Below are 12,921 nucleotides of genomic sequence, written 5' to 3' on the forward strand. Positions count from 1 at the left end.
AACTGATGATTTAATTGACGATTTTTCTGTTCAGAACATTTTGGCATTTATCGCTAATTTGTTTCGTTTGACTTCTTGATTTAGCTGTGTGAGTGTTTTTCAAAGACGGCAAAAGGTTTGTGTCGATATTTTTCTATTTCTATAATATCGTTATTTTTTATATTGCTGTGGAAGAACTTTTAAATATGTTAATCATTTGTAGATTTCACGGTTTCGGTGTTGACTGAATAAAACATCAACGAGTCATCTCCAAATCAGTGAATCAATTCCAGCTTAATACACTTGCCAGCTACGAACCTAGCGTAAACCGCTATAGATATGATTAAAGATGAACTACACCAAATTTTAGTAGATTTTATCAGAAAGTATTGGTATTTTTTTATTTTTTGCGATTGTTTTTGATTTTTGAAGCGGTCTGACTGTCAGGATGTTTCAAGATTAAAATCAGAAGAACCCCAGAAGAAAAAATACGTGCAAAATTATGTTATTAGTTGCTATCTTTAATATCTGCTTGATATTGATTCTGTCGGTCTCTTTGCAACTATAGACATCATAATCACACTAATGCTTGATCTGAACTTTTTAACCGCAATCATGTTTCGTCAGTTTTAAACATGAAACATCCTGGCGGTCAGATTGCCTCAAACACCAAAAACAATCGCAAATGATGGAAAAATATTGATACATTCCAATAAAATCTACTAAAACTCTATATGCAAGTTCATCTTTAATGATATCTCAAGGTACAGATGAAATATAATAAATGGAGAACCTAATTTGGTGATAGCATGGGCCACAAGATATTCCCTAAAGTTTAGCTTATGAACCAGAGTTCTGGGCAACTCTTGTGCTGGAGCAGTCAAATTCACAGTCTTGTCGCTAGTGGAGGTCGTTGAGATAGGGACTCCTGACTCAATTCTTCGACTTCCTGGTTGTGCACTCGTGCTCAGACTGGTTTGCTACTGTCAAATGTTGGGCTTATAGGCATACTGAAGGATTGGCTACCCTGACCTAGTTACTGCTGATTGGCCGGCTAAACAATTTTCGCAGGGGACTACTACTATCAACAGAAATCACTACGTAGAACATACAAAATAACGGAAAAGTGGTTCCTTCACAACAGGAATCAACTTAGCAATACAAATAAACTGACCACATTCAAATCTATTGAGATTTTGATATTCAAAAAGAGATCCCTGTAAACAGTGACTTTTTGTTGAATGCTTGATTGTTACTATTGTCAAAAGACGAAATTTCCTTTATTTTTTATGTCATAATATAAAATAGTATATTCAACTAATTTTTTGTAACAGTAATATTAATATTAAGATGTGTTGTTTTTGAGTTTCTTTTGAGTGAAAATTCTACAATGGTTCAATAGTTTTATGCGTGATGGTTAGCCTCTAGACCTTGAGTTAAATTTCTCCCAAGACAAATTTTGACCATCGACAAAGGGGCACATCTGCCCCACAGAAATCGGATTTGCTATAAAGCACAATTGAACCAACAAATCAATCAAAGTAGATGGGCACTATGATAATTTTCCTAGAAATTGTGTTAATTAAAGTATCACACTGTTGCAAATAATGATGAGCCCAAGTATCAATGTTCACAACAAGTAGTATTAGAATTGCAAGACCTACAACTGTATGTAGGCAATTATTTTATAATCAGCAATAACACGCCAGTAGTTGGTTTCCAAGTGTCTGTGAACTTTATTTTCTTCAAAAGGTCAAAATAACAGTTATACTGTCAATGATCACTAGCCAAAGCAAAATTGTAATATGCTGATACATGTATACTTAGCCCTATTTGTTGAGGTCTTGCTAGGTTTGATGAGTGTCTACTACTGGAGCAAATAGTGATAGCTTATTCTGTTGGCACGGGGTTGGGGAGGGGATGGTGGGATTAACTGAATTAACTCTCAGGGCTTTATAGCTTCCTGGCTTGCCACCTCTTTGGGTGAATTGCATTTGCTGTGAATTTCCTTCTAGATGAGTCAATCCTCTGCGAGCTGTTTGCTGCAGGCTTCTTTGGCTATCTATGGATTCTATTAGCCTCCCTCTGTCTTGGCTTCTCTCTCTCGCGCCTCCCTCTGCCCTTGTCTCGCTGTTACTGGCTTATTGGTCGTCTTTTGCTGTCTGGCTCGCTGTCATCTTTTCCGCTCTCTGGCTCTCCATGCCCTCCTTGTTATGCTAATTCTTGGATCATTGCCAAGTGTCACTGGTCGCCTGAGTTCCTTCCTACGATGCTTATCACACTTTTGCAATGCCTATTTTTAGAAACTTCGATATTAGACAGCGTTACTCTCTAACATCCAAATTCTATGTCGATAGACATGAATTAAACTAAGTCAATAAATTGTATTAAACTGGCTATAACTTAAAACCCATTAGTAGCTGATTCGTAAAATGAATTTTTGCCATAATTGTCATCCCGAGACAGTTCTAGCTATCTACTTACATGAAGCAAAATAGATATTCATATTTTGTATATATCGACAATTTCTTATCCATCACTCAATGTTATAACCTGGTACAAAGATCGCTAACAGGAAACAGTGATGTACTATGGAAAAAAACACAAACATGTCGTGACCGTATATCCAAACAGTATGCATAGTATGTAGTTAGCATAACTCTGAATATAGGGGATAATACTCTCTCTGAGTACCAGGTGAGAGACATAGAATGTGAAGACATAGGTTATCATGGTTCGATCTCCACCACTGCCTATAACCATGACTGTTTTTGGTAGAGTTTAACTGTGGTTTGCCATTGCCTTCTATTGGGTGTTTTTATTGAGACACATCTCTAGCCAGTTAGCCGTTGGCTTGCAGAGAAGCTTCTCCGGGATAGTAATGGAAACATTGAAAGACATTTTTATTATGGTTTTGAGAGCAGTTTTTTTGGCTTTACATAATGTTTTAGGAGTTATAATCAGCAATGTGTTTGAAGTAGCACCTATCCGAATACTCAGTTACAGTTTCTGCAACCAAAGTGTTATGTTGCACTGCTATGTGTAACAGCTGAGTTAAAGAGCATAAGTTGTTGAGACTCCAGCTAACATATCTTAGGAGTTTTAGAAACAGCATTTATAAAACTCTTGTCTGTAAAGATCATTGAAAGTTTGTCACTTCATCAGCTATAAATAGCTCTGCGATGCGGTTATAAAATACTAGTATCGTCGCAGTCTAGTATGCTGTGAGAGAGTGTCAGATTTGTGAATAAAGCACAGAGAATAAGTATACGCCCAAGTATACTACCATGGTGGAGGTTGTTGATGGATGCTTGTGATAGTGTGCTAGGCTGAATATCTGAAATTTTTGAGTTCAAATCTTATATGATACCATTTTTTTTTCTTGACCTTGGCTTTGGACAGATGAGCGTGGCTCTTACTATGGTAAGGAATAGTACACTGGCAGTCCCTTGTAATAGCTAGGTGCACAACTATTCTTAAAAGTGGACAGGTGGTCAAGCGGTGAGGTTGGTAGTACTCTTTGTTGTAAATCCGATCTTTTTCCTAGCGCTTTTACTGTGGCTTCGGACGGAAAAACACGGCTCTTATTATAGTAAAGGTTGTAGGCCTTCTCTCATTAATCTAACAATATACGTGTAAATGTCGATTGCCTAAACAGCATAAGGCTTCAATATGTGTATTTCAAAGAGCTCTTAGCTCTATAGGGTATCGATTTTGAATAATCAATTAGCACAATACTATTGTTTGCCATTCATAAATGTGATGTAAAGCATTACAATTAGTGCTATGGAAGGGTATTGTATGTTAAGAGTTTTGCCGGCTGGATTCGATTCCTATCGACACAAGTAGCAGGTGCCTCTTTAAACATGACAACTAGAGCTGGTAAAAAAGGTAATCGAACATAATATGTTTGATTATATTATAATTGTAGGATTATTTTTAACCGCAGCTTTTGGAGCCACAGATTCACGAGATTTCCTTTGCTCAGCTTGTGTATACCAAATGAAACTCTCTGTTGCAGAGAGCAGAAAAAGGGCTCATGATGAGGATGGCAAAAGCTGTGGATATTGCATGCAGGTTTTGTATGAAGACAGAGATCCTAGAAACTTGGCCTGTGGCCACGCATTTTGCTTCAGCTGTTTAAAGGGTGCCCATGCTAGCAGTGGTTTGACTAACATAAAGTGTTCTACATGCGGGTGAGTAGACTATATGTTGTGTTGGTCAGCTTAATTTGAAACAGTTTGAACGAACTTCTAAACAGAAATCGTGATAAGCTCATTTTTTCTAGAAGAGTGACAAATCATATATTGAATGATAACAGAAAACAGTAAGTTTCCTATTGTTACTTCCACAAGCATTTAAGTTATCATTCAATATGACAAATGTTTTTACCAATCTGATCCATTACAGCTTTGTGTTAAAATTTAAATAAGTAAGAAAAAAATGCCATCATTTTATTTTGATGCCCTAATACGATGACAATAAGCTAACACTTCTTACCAATCTACAAAGACTTTATTTATGTACTGTGATAATCAGGACAGACTATGATTAGACAGACTAATGATTGATGTCTGTATGTTAGCATCACAAGTTTATAGCAGCTGAAATAATGATAGCAATGCGTCGTGTAATGGTTGTATTGAAATTCTAAAAGTTCAAATAATTACATGTAACAGTCTTGCATGAGCGGTATATTATAATGCTCCATATATTCCTACATTTATATTTTTACATATTTTAACTGAACAGTATATTCGTTGTGCGTGAGTCATCTACCCCTGTTGTATGTATGCCGATAACTCCAATTTGTGACACCATAGACATTCAATAAGCATTTTACTATTAATATTATTACTATTATTATTACTATTAAATCTATTAGAATTTTATGTATAGTGTTCGTACAGTTCTTTTTTCTGTTGTCTTCATGCTTTTCTTACACGTGAGAACAGCCAATACACATCTAACTTTCATCCATGGCATCTATCAGTAACTCAACACTCTACACTCAAAGGTGTTTTAATTGTCAAGTTCTCTCCTGTTCAATTTATTTACCGTCTACATATATAAATAGTTGAAATAATAATTTTTACTTAACTTACAGCTAATTTTCAAAGCTTTCAGCTTTCAACTAGTTTTAAAGGTCTTTTTTCTCTTATTTATTTAGAAAAGCCCAGTGGTGTTATATTGATGGTTTACCATCATACGTGGCTACGATTGAAGGTGCCTGTCCAGATGTGGTGTCACTCTGTGACAGGTGTACTGTTGATACTGCTGTTAAATACTGCATTGACTGCGGAGAAAAAATCTGTGCTAAACATCTGGTGGTGAGCTTTAAATGTATATTGCTGTATACTTTCGCTATTATAAAGTCCTACGCAAACTATCGATCAAATAAGCGTTTAGCAGTGCGATGGACTGCAGCGATTAGCTGTTTTGACGTCATCACCAATGATAAGACGCACACACTCTAAACAATAAGCTGTAGGTATTTGCTAACCAACAACCCATAAAAATTGCGAACTTGCATTTCTAATACCCCGAGTATATTTGTTGTCTTTTAATTATCTGATTAATTCGTCACAAGCGTAGTTCATCGCCATGGCATTGACATTGATCTTCACAACTGTTGAAATTGAATTCAATGCCATTAGCAAACAGCCAATCAAGGTGCTGACAGATGCATTCATCAGTGTCAAAGTTCAACGCGTTAAAAGTCTGTTGCATCGTCATATGCAACAATGATATTGGCTGCTCATTGCAAAATGACGTCATAACTGCTAATCCTTGCGGTCTATCGCACGGCTAAATGTTGGTTTGAGCGATAGTGTTTACAGGCCTTTCCATTGGTCGCTCATCGCACAATGATGTCATAACCGCTAATTGTTATGTTTCATCACTCAGCTAGTCAATGATTTGAGTGATTTTGTGCTTAAATATCCATTATATCTTTTATTGATGATCATTGAATAGACTAAAAGTTATTTAGGATAATTATTTCAGCTGTCACAAATTACTCAAGATGCAAGATCAATTGTACTACTTACTACATTTAAATATAAGGTTGCTCAGCTATCAAGTATACGCTATATAAATCATACCACTTCATGTAATATTATCCAAGCTTGATGGCAAATAGTAGATAACATGACTGAACTGGCAACTTCCCTGGTCATGCCTTCAATATTGTCTGAGTCGTTTCAGATCAGCATGTCATTGAAACTCATTGGATTAATTTTCTTTTTGACTAGAAAAAATGTGCCTTTTAGTTCTTGACTCTGCTCAGCTATTTCACTTGGCACTGTAGACATCGCGTTCTTCTGAAATAAATTTTACGTGTTAGTTAGCCCTTTCTTCAGCAATGACTAGGCCAACATAGAACTCTGATCTGCTGGTTGATGCATCTTTGTGATTGATTCTCTTTTTGTCAGCTTCTACTGTTTTGTTCTTTGACCCTCTGATAATGTACCTTCTCTTTTGGCGGATTTCTGATCTGCTGCTTAATGCTTCTTTCTGAATAATTCTTTTTTTGTTCACTTCTAACAGTTTTCTTTTGTTCCCTGACCCTTTGGTAATGTATCTTCTCTGATTGATTCTCTTCAGCCGATTTTAATTGACTCTAGTATTTTCTCATAGTTTTCTTACCCGCCATTTGATGATTGATTATTCTTTCTGATAGATTATTCAACAGCTTTCTTATGTTTGTAGTTCCACGACGGCTATTATGAGGAAACACATGAGACAGTAGCCATTCAGAAATACACAGAAAGCCAAAGTTTATATAACAAGGTCACCACTTGCATGCACCATGAAAATGAAACTGTCACCATGGCCTGTGCAAACTGCTACCAGTTCAACTGTAAACAGTGTAGCCGAGAGATGGAGACTTGTCCCGAAGTACCAAGTCCTGATGTTGTATTGCAAGAAGTGAACAGATATATTTTATCATCAACGAATCATACTGCAATACGGTATATTGACAAGTGCAAAAGAGGTAGGAATGTATATATCTCTACCATTTAATCCTGTTTTCTAAGTTTCTATATTTTCACACGCCTAGAAAAGATTGTCTGTTATGACTATGATCATTTTTTTACAATTAACCACATTTCTATATTTAAAATTGCTTTGCAAAAAATGCATGCATGTACTGCAACAAGATTAAAATTATTCAAAAATATGTAAAGCTTGAGGAGTGCCTTTTTTCTGAAAATTGACACTGATTACCCAGGGTTGCTCTTTACCTTTCCATATTTTTATTCAGGACACATTTTCCAATTTCTGGATGAGATACGAGCAAAGATAAGCAATGAGTGTCAAGAGAAGCTAAACACTGCATCATCATTGGTAGATAAATGTGGGAGGCTTGAAAAAGAGTCTTGGAAACAGCTAGATACTTTACCTGACAAGTGTAAAAAGATGATTGTTGATGTTGAGAAGAAAGCAAAAGAACAGGTATTCCATTGTTATATTTTTAGCCTGGACAAGAAAAAGCTTTTAATAACACCAGTGTTGTCTTACTTTACAAAATATAGAAAACATTTTTTAACAATTTTGAACAATCAAATTTGTAGTTGCAATTGTTAATAAATAAACACCGATTTATTTTTGTTAAGATTTGAAACAAGGTTTTATTCTACTTCAACTACCATCGATCTCTCAAAAGGATGCCACAGAGCTTCACAATGTAAATTAGTTTGAATTACATGTACCTTCCAACTCCAGTATAGTGGTGATGCGGTGGTTCTCAAATAAGTGGCTATGAAATCAATCACCTTTTCTGACTCATTCTAGTGTCAGCTCATTGAGCAGCAAAAGAAGGAGCTGATTAAAGAGATACAAGAATATGAAACTCTCTGGACAAAAAAGATTATTAGCTTCACCGAGAACCTGACACAGACAAGAGAGCAGATTGAAGAGGCCATAAGGTCAACGCATAAGTTCTTGAAAGAATCATCCGTTGTTGAGCTGGTGAAATCTAGAAAAGAGAAGCTAGCAGAGCTGACAACGGTCAACAGCTTATACCTTGGCTCAAGCCCTCTTCCACGTGTGCAAGAGCTAAGGATAGGTCAGTGGTGGCATTTTACTGAAGCAGATATATATGTTAGTGAAAAAAAAATTTTCTCACCCCTGTTAACATAAGTTGTTGGCAACGTTTACTCAAGCTTGGGTTGCCTATCAGAGACCAGGGAGTTTGAGATCTTGCATCAAGATCTTAGTTGCTCCCATTAATGCTCTTTTCTACAACTCACTTGTGCCAAAACACTTGTTGCCAGTATTTGGCCAAGGCATATTTGATGTTCAGGGGTTATTTTACCCAATGCTCTAATGTAGTGGTCAGGAACCTATGGCTCTCGAGCCATATGTGGCTCTTTTGATGATTGCATCTGGCTCGTTAACAAATCAGGGAAAAAAATAATCCATAATTTTGCTGTTAATTTAATTAACATAATAATACAAATAATGCTGAAATTACGTGAACAATAAACAAAATAAAAAATAACGTCTATTTAATAAAATAGATTTTCATATGCAACTTTTGGATGTGGTGCGCGCAGCAAAGTGTTCCTAGTGCCATCTGTACTTTGCTCTGCGAATGTCGCACAGTGACCGCACAAGTCAATTTTAGATCAAAAGGTAACCATTCAAACCAAAAGATGGCTAAAAGAAAAAAAGATGAGGAGTATCGGCCATTTCAGCAAGAATGCAAGAAAAGAATTGCCTTTGTGGAGAGAGCTGGATCTGCATTGTGTCTAATATGCAATGATAAAATTGCGTCGACGAAACGGTCAAATATAAAACCATACTTCGACTCACGCCATGCCACATTTGCAGCAAAATATCTAATAGGTGACAGTAGAATGAAGGCTTCCCAAGAACTTCTGTTTAGATTGCAAGCTAGCCAGCAGCGGCTTCGTGTGTGGGCTCAACGAGTTGAGGCTCTTTAGCAATTATGTGGAGTGGGAAGCCATTTACGGACGGTAAATATGCCAAATCATTAATGCTAGATGTGGCTAATAAACTTTTTGATGACTTCAAAGATAAAGACATGATAAAAAGGCAGGTTAAAGACATGCTTGTATCAGCAAGAACTGTGCATGACCGTGCCATTATGATACAAAAATCAGGTGGAGAAACAACAAATGAATGACATAAATGCAGCAAAATACTTTTCACTCACTTTCGATGAATCAACAGATGTCAGTCATTTATCTCAGTTCAGCATCATCACAGGGTAACAGGTTGCAGGTAACACCCTGTGCGAGGAAAGCCTTGCTGTCCTCCCTCTAAAAGAAACGACGAGAAGAGAAGATTTATTCAAGTCTTTCATGTAGTTTGCAAAAGAGAAAAACCTACCAATAGAAAAATTTGTTTCTGTATGTGCTGATGGTGTTCCTTGCATGGTAGAGAAAACAGAGGATTAATAGCGCTTCTTCATAAGAAAAAAAAAACAGACCCACCCTCAGCTTCCCCTGCATTCTGCACCAGGAGGCACTTTGTGCACAGATGTGTGACAATAAGCTTGAGCAGTAATGTCGCTTGTCATTTGGGTGGTCAACTTTATTGTTGCCTGAGCTTTAAATGCTCGCCAGTTTAAAGTGCTGTCGGATAAAGTTGAGGTTAATTATCACGGTCTGGTTAAGCACGGTAATGTTTTTTGGCTACCAGGAAGGAAGGTGTTTAGACGTTTTGCGTCTTGTCTAAGTGACATCCGAACTTTTCTTAAAATGGAAGAAGTCGAGCATTTCGACCTAGTAACACCGAGTGACTCCTTAAGTTTTATTATCTCGTAAACATGACATAGATATTATTTAATCTTTTATTTTTTTAAATGGCTGCATTTTTACTCTGATGCTCATGCTCCTATTTTGGAATAAAACATGCAGAGTTTACTGAGAATGACGACTCCACTAAACTTTACATTTTAGGTAAGAAAATGAGAATGGAGGTAGAATTCAATTTTCAACACTCCTTTCCTTCGACATACACAGCTAAGGCTACAACTAAAGGTTATGTCTATAGCTTTGGTAATGAGCTTGAAGAGTACCATGGCCAGGAATGGGATTGTAATTTTTCTCCCGGGATTTCAATTGCAGAATCTGTACCTATCACAACTGCATTCAGGCTTTTTTGACCCTAAGATACCCAGATACACTATTAACATTTGAATGCAGAGATTTAGTATGTAGCTAGTGAAATGTTTATCAGTATCTGTAGACATTGTTAGTCATAAACTAATGTATAAAAATCATTATAGTTGAGTTCTTTCAGAGCTCTAAATAAATAAAAAAGATTTTCTGCTCCCAAAATGATGGACAGACTTGCTCTAAATATTTTTCTCTTCATATATGTGATATTTTAGAAGACAATCATCTTTATGTATTTGTATTTATATTATTTTTATGTTGGTGTGAGGTTTGTCTGCTACAATTTCTCATTAGGAGCTAATTAATAATTTTATATATTTCCCAGTTATATTTACATCTTAATTTGTATGAATAAAATAATAGTGTGTAAGTTGTATTGTAATTCAACAAAAACTATCAAACTATCAACTGATTTAACATAAACTATCAAACACACATCTTTTAATTTAAATACTGCAAAAATCGATTGTCAGTCTGGCATCAAAAAAATGCTTCCCTTATTGATGGAAAAATGCAGCTATCATGGGTTATTACTGTGCTTGTAATGCAGAAAAATTAAATTCCCTTTTTGCATGGGAATCCCCTCCAACAGTTTCTTTCCACAACAAAATATTCAGCAATTTTGTGGCAGTGAGTTTTCAGGTGCAGCAATGGCAAGCGCAGCAAAAAATCAAAGCATTCAGTAGGTGAAGAGAATCGTAATTCAACAAAGAGTGGACTGATGAATTTCTTATGGTGGAACTGCCAAACAGGAATGAAATGTCATGTTTAGAATGTTTGGATATCATAAACACCATGAAAAAAACCAATGTAAAGACGCATTTCAATACTAAGCATGGAACAGTATACGGAGAGTTGTCTAATGATGTTAAAAGGCATGAAATGTGACACAGCTCAGCAATAGAACAATACAGCAGAATATGATGAGGACTCCTACTGAGAGCAGCCAAAAGGCTACATTAGCAAGTATGAAGATAGTTCACCGAATCAGCTGGTGCGGAAAGCCATTTATGGATGGGGAGTTAATCAAAGAGTGTATTGAAGATGCAGCTGATGTTATATGCTCTGATGAAAAAACTAAGAAAGCTTTTAAAGGTATACCTCTCTTCCGCCGTATGGTAGCTCGTCGAACCGAAGTTTTGAGACGGGATGTACAGCGACAGTTACAAGATGAGTTGCAAGGTTTTACAGCATAATCCACTGCACTCGATGAAACAACAGATGCAACAGCCCAGTTAGCTGTGTTTATTCATAGGGTAGACAAAGAGCTCACTATTACTGAAGATTTGCTTGCTCTATGCAACATGCATGGTCGTACAATAGGAAAAGATGTGCTGGCCAAAATACGAAAAGTGGTAGAGCAGAAAAATCTTGATCTCAGCAAATGATTCTCTATAGCAACAGATGGAGCCCCTGCTATGATTGGCCATGTCAATGGTTTTGGTAGTTTGCTAATGTAGGAGCTCAAGAAAGATGTCATTAATTCACTTCTCATGCAATTCCACTGCATTCTACATTACGTTCCATTGCCTCAGCAGACAAAACCCGCCTGCTGAGGCAATGAAACTGGATCATGTTGTAAGTGTTATTAAAGATGTTGTCATTTATCTATGACAGAAAGAATCGAGACATTGTCAGTTCCACCAGTTTCTCAATGATATCGAATCAGAATTTGAAGATGTTCCGTATTTTGCTCAAGTGTGCTGGCTATCAAAGAAAAAGGTGTTACTATGAGCCTTCAACTTGCAGACTTAGATAATAGAATTCTATAGATAGCGAGAGAAACAGCCGCCTGAGTTTCATTATGTCCAACTTTTGGATGACTTTGCCTTGTGGATATGATGTTGCACCTTCATGAACTCAACACTAAACTGCAAGGTGAAAATCAGCTGATTAGTGACATCTATCATGCTGTTGGTAGTTTTCATGGTCAACTTAAAATGTGGGAATCACAGTTGAGAGAGGACAGCATTGATGTACAGTTTTCCAACACTATGTGATCGGCCAAGTAAACCACTGCTAGAAAGGTATGCTTATGTTGTGTGTGATCAAAAGCAAGATTTTAAAGTCAGATTTCATGACTTCAAAAATATAAAAAGACAGCTCTGTCCGTTCTCAGCGGTGCTAATTGTAAAAGACATTTCATCTCATCTTCAGCTAGAAGCAATTGATCTTAGAAATGATCTCATCTACTCCCCGCTGTTTAACCCTGGCAAAGATCTCATACACGCCTATTGAATGCTTCTCTGTCTAAAATGCCCACAACTGAATGCCGTTGTGGCGCGAATCATGAGCATGTTCAGAAGCATGTACAGGTGTGAACAACTCTTCTCTTGACTGCATTATGTCAAAAACAAATACAGAACAAAGCTCACAGAGGAGCACATAACGACATTTTTCACCTCTGCTACAGACATTATGCCACGGTACACTCAAGTCATGAATGACATTCAATGCCAAGCGTATCATTAAAGAGGTCATGTGTAAACATAAACTGCTGAAACTGAAACATAAACTGAACAGTATCTTAGTTTTGCTTTCTATGTATACTAATTGATGTTTATTTGCATTCAAGGAGAATTAAATGTGAATAATAGTAATTGCAATAACTGGGCAAAGTTGAGTTTTTCCAATTTCCATAAATTTCTAAAATTGTACAATGTTAAAGCAATATCTGAAAAATCTTGCTATGAGTATTGAGGTTCCGAGGCACGGTGATATAGGAAGGTAAACATTCTTTTGCCTGCACTGGTCGTTAAAAGTTATAGGACATAGGTGATGGTGGTCTTAT

This window comes from Watersipora subatra, chromosome 5 (genome assembly GCF_963576615.1).
Source record: "Watersipora subatra chromosome 5, tzWatSuba1.1, whole genome shotgun sequence".
Lineage (NCBI taxonomy): Eukaryota > Metazoa > Bryozoa > Gymnolaemata > Cheilostomatida > Watersiporidae > Watersipora > Watersipora subatra.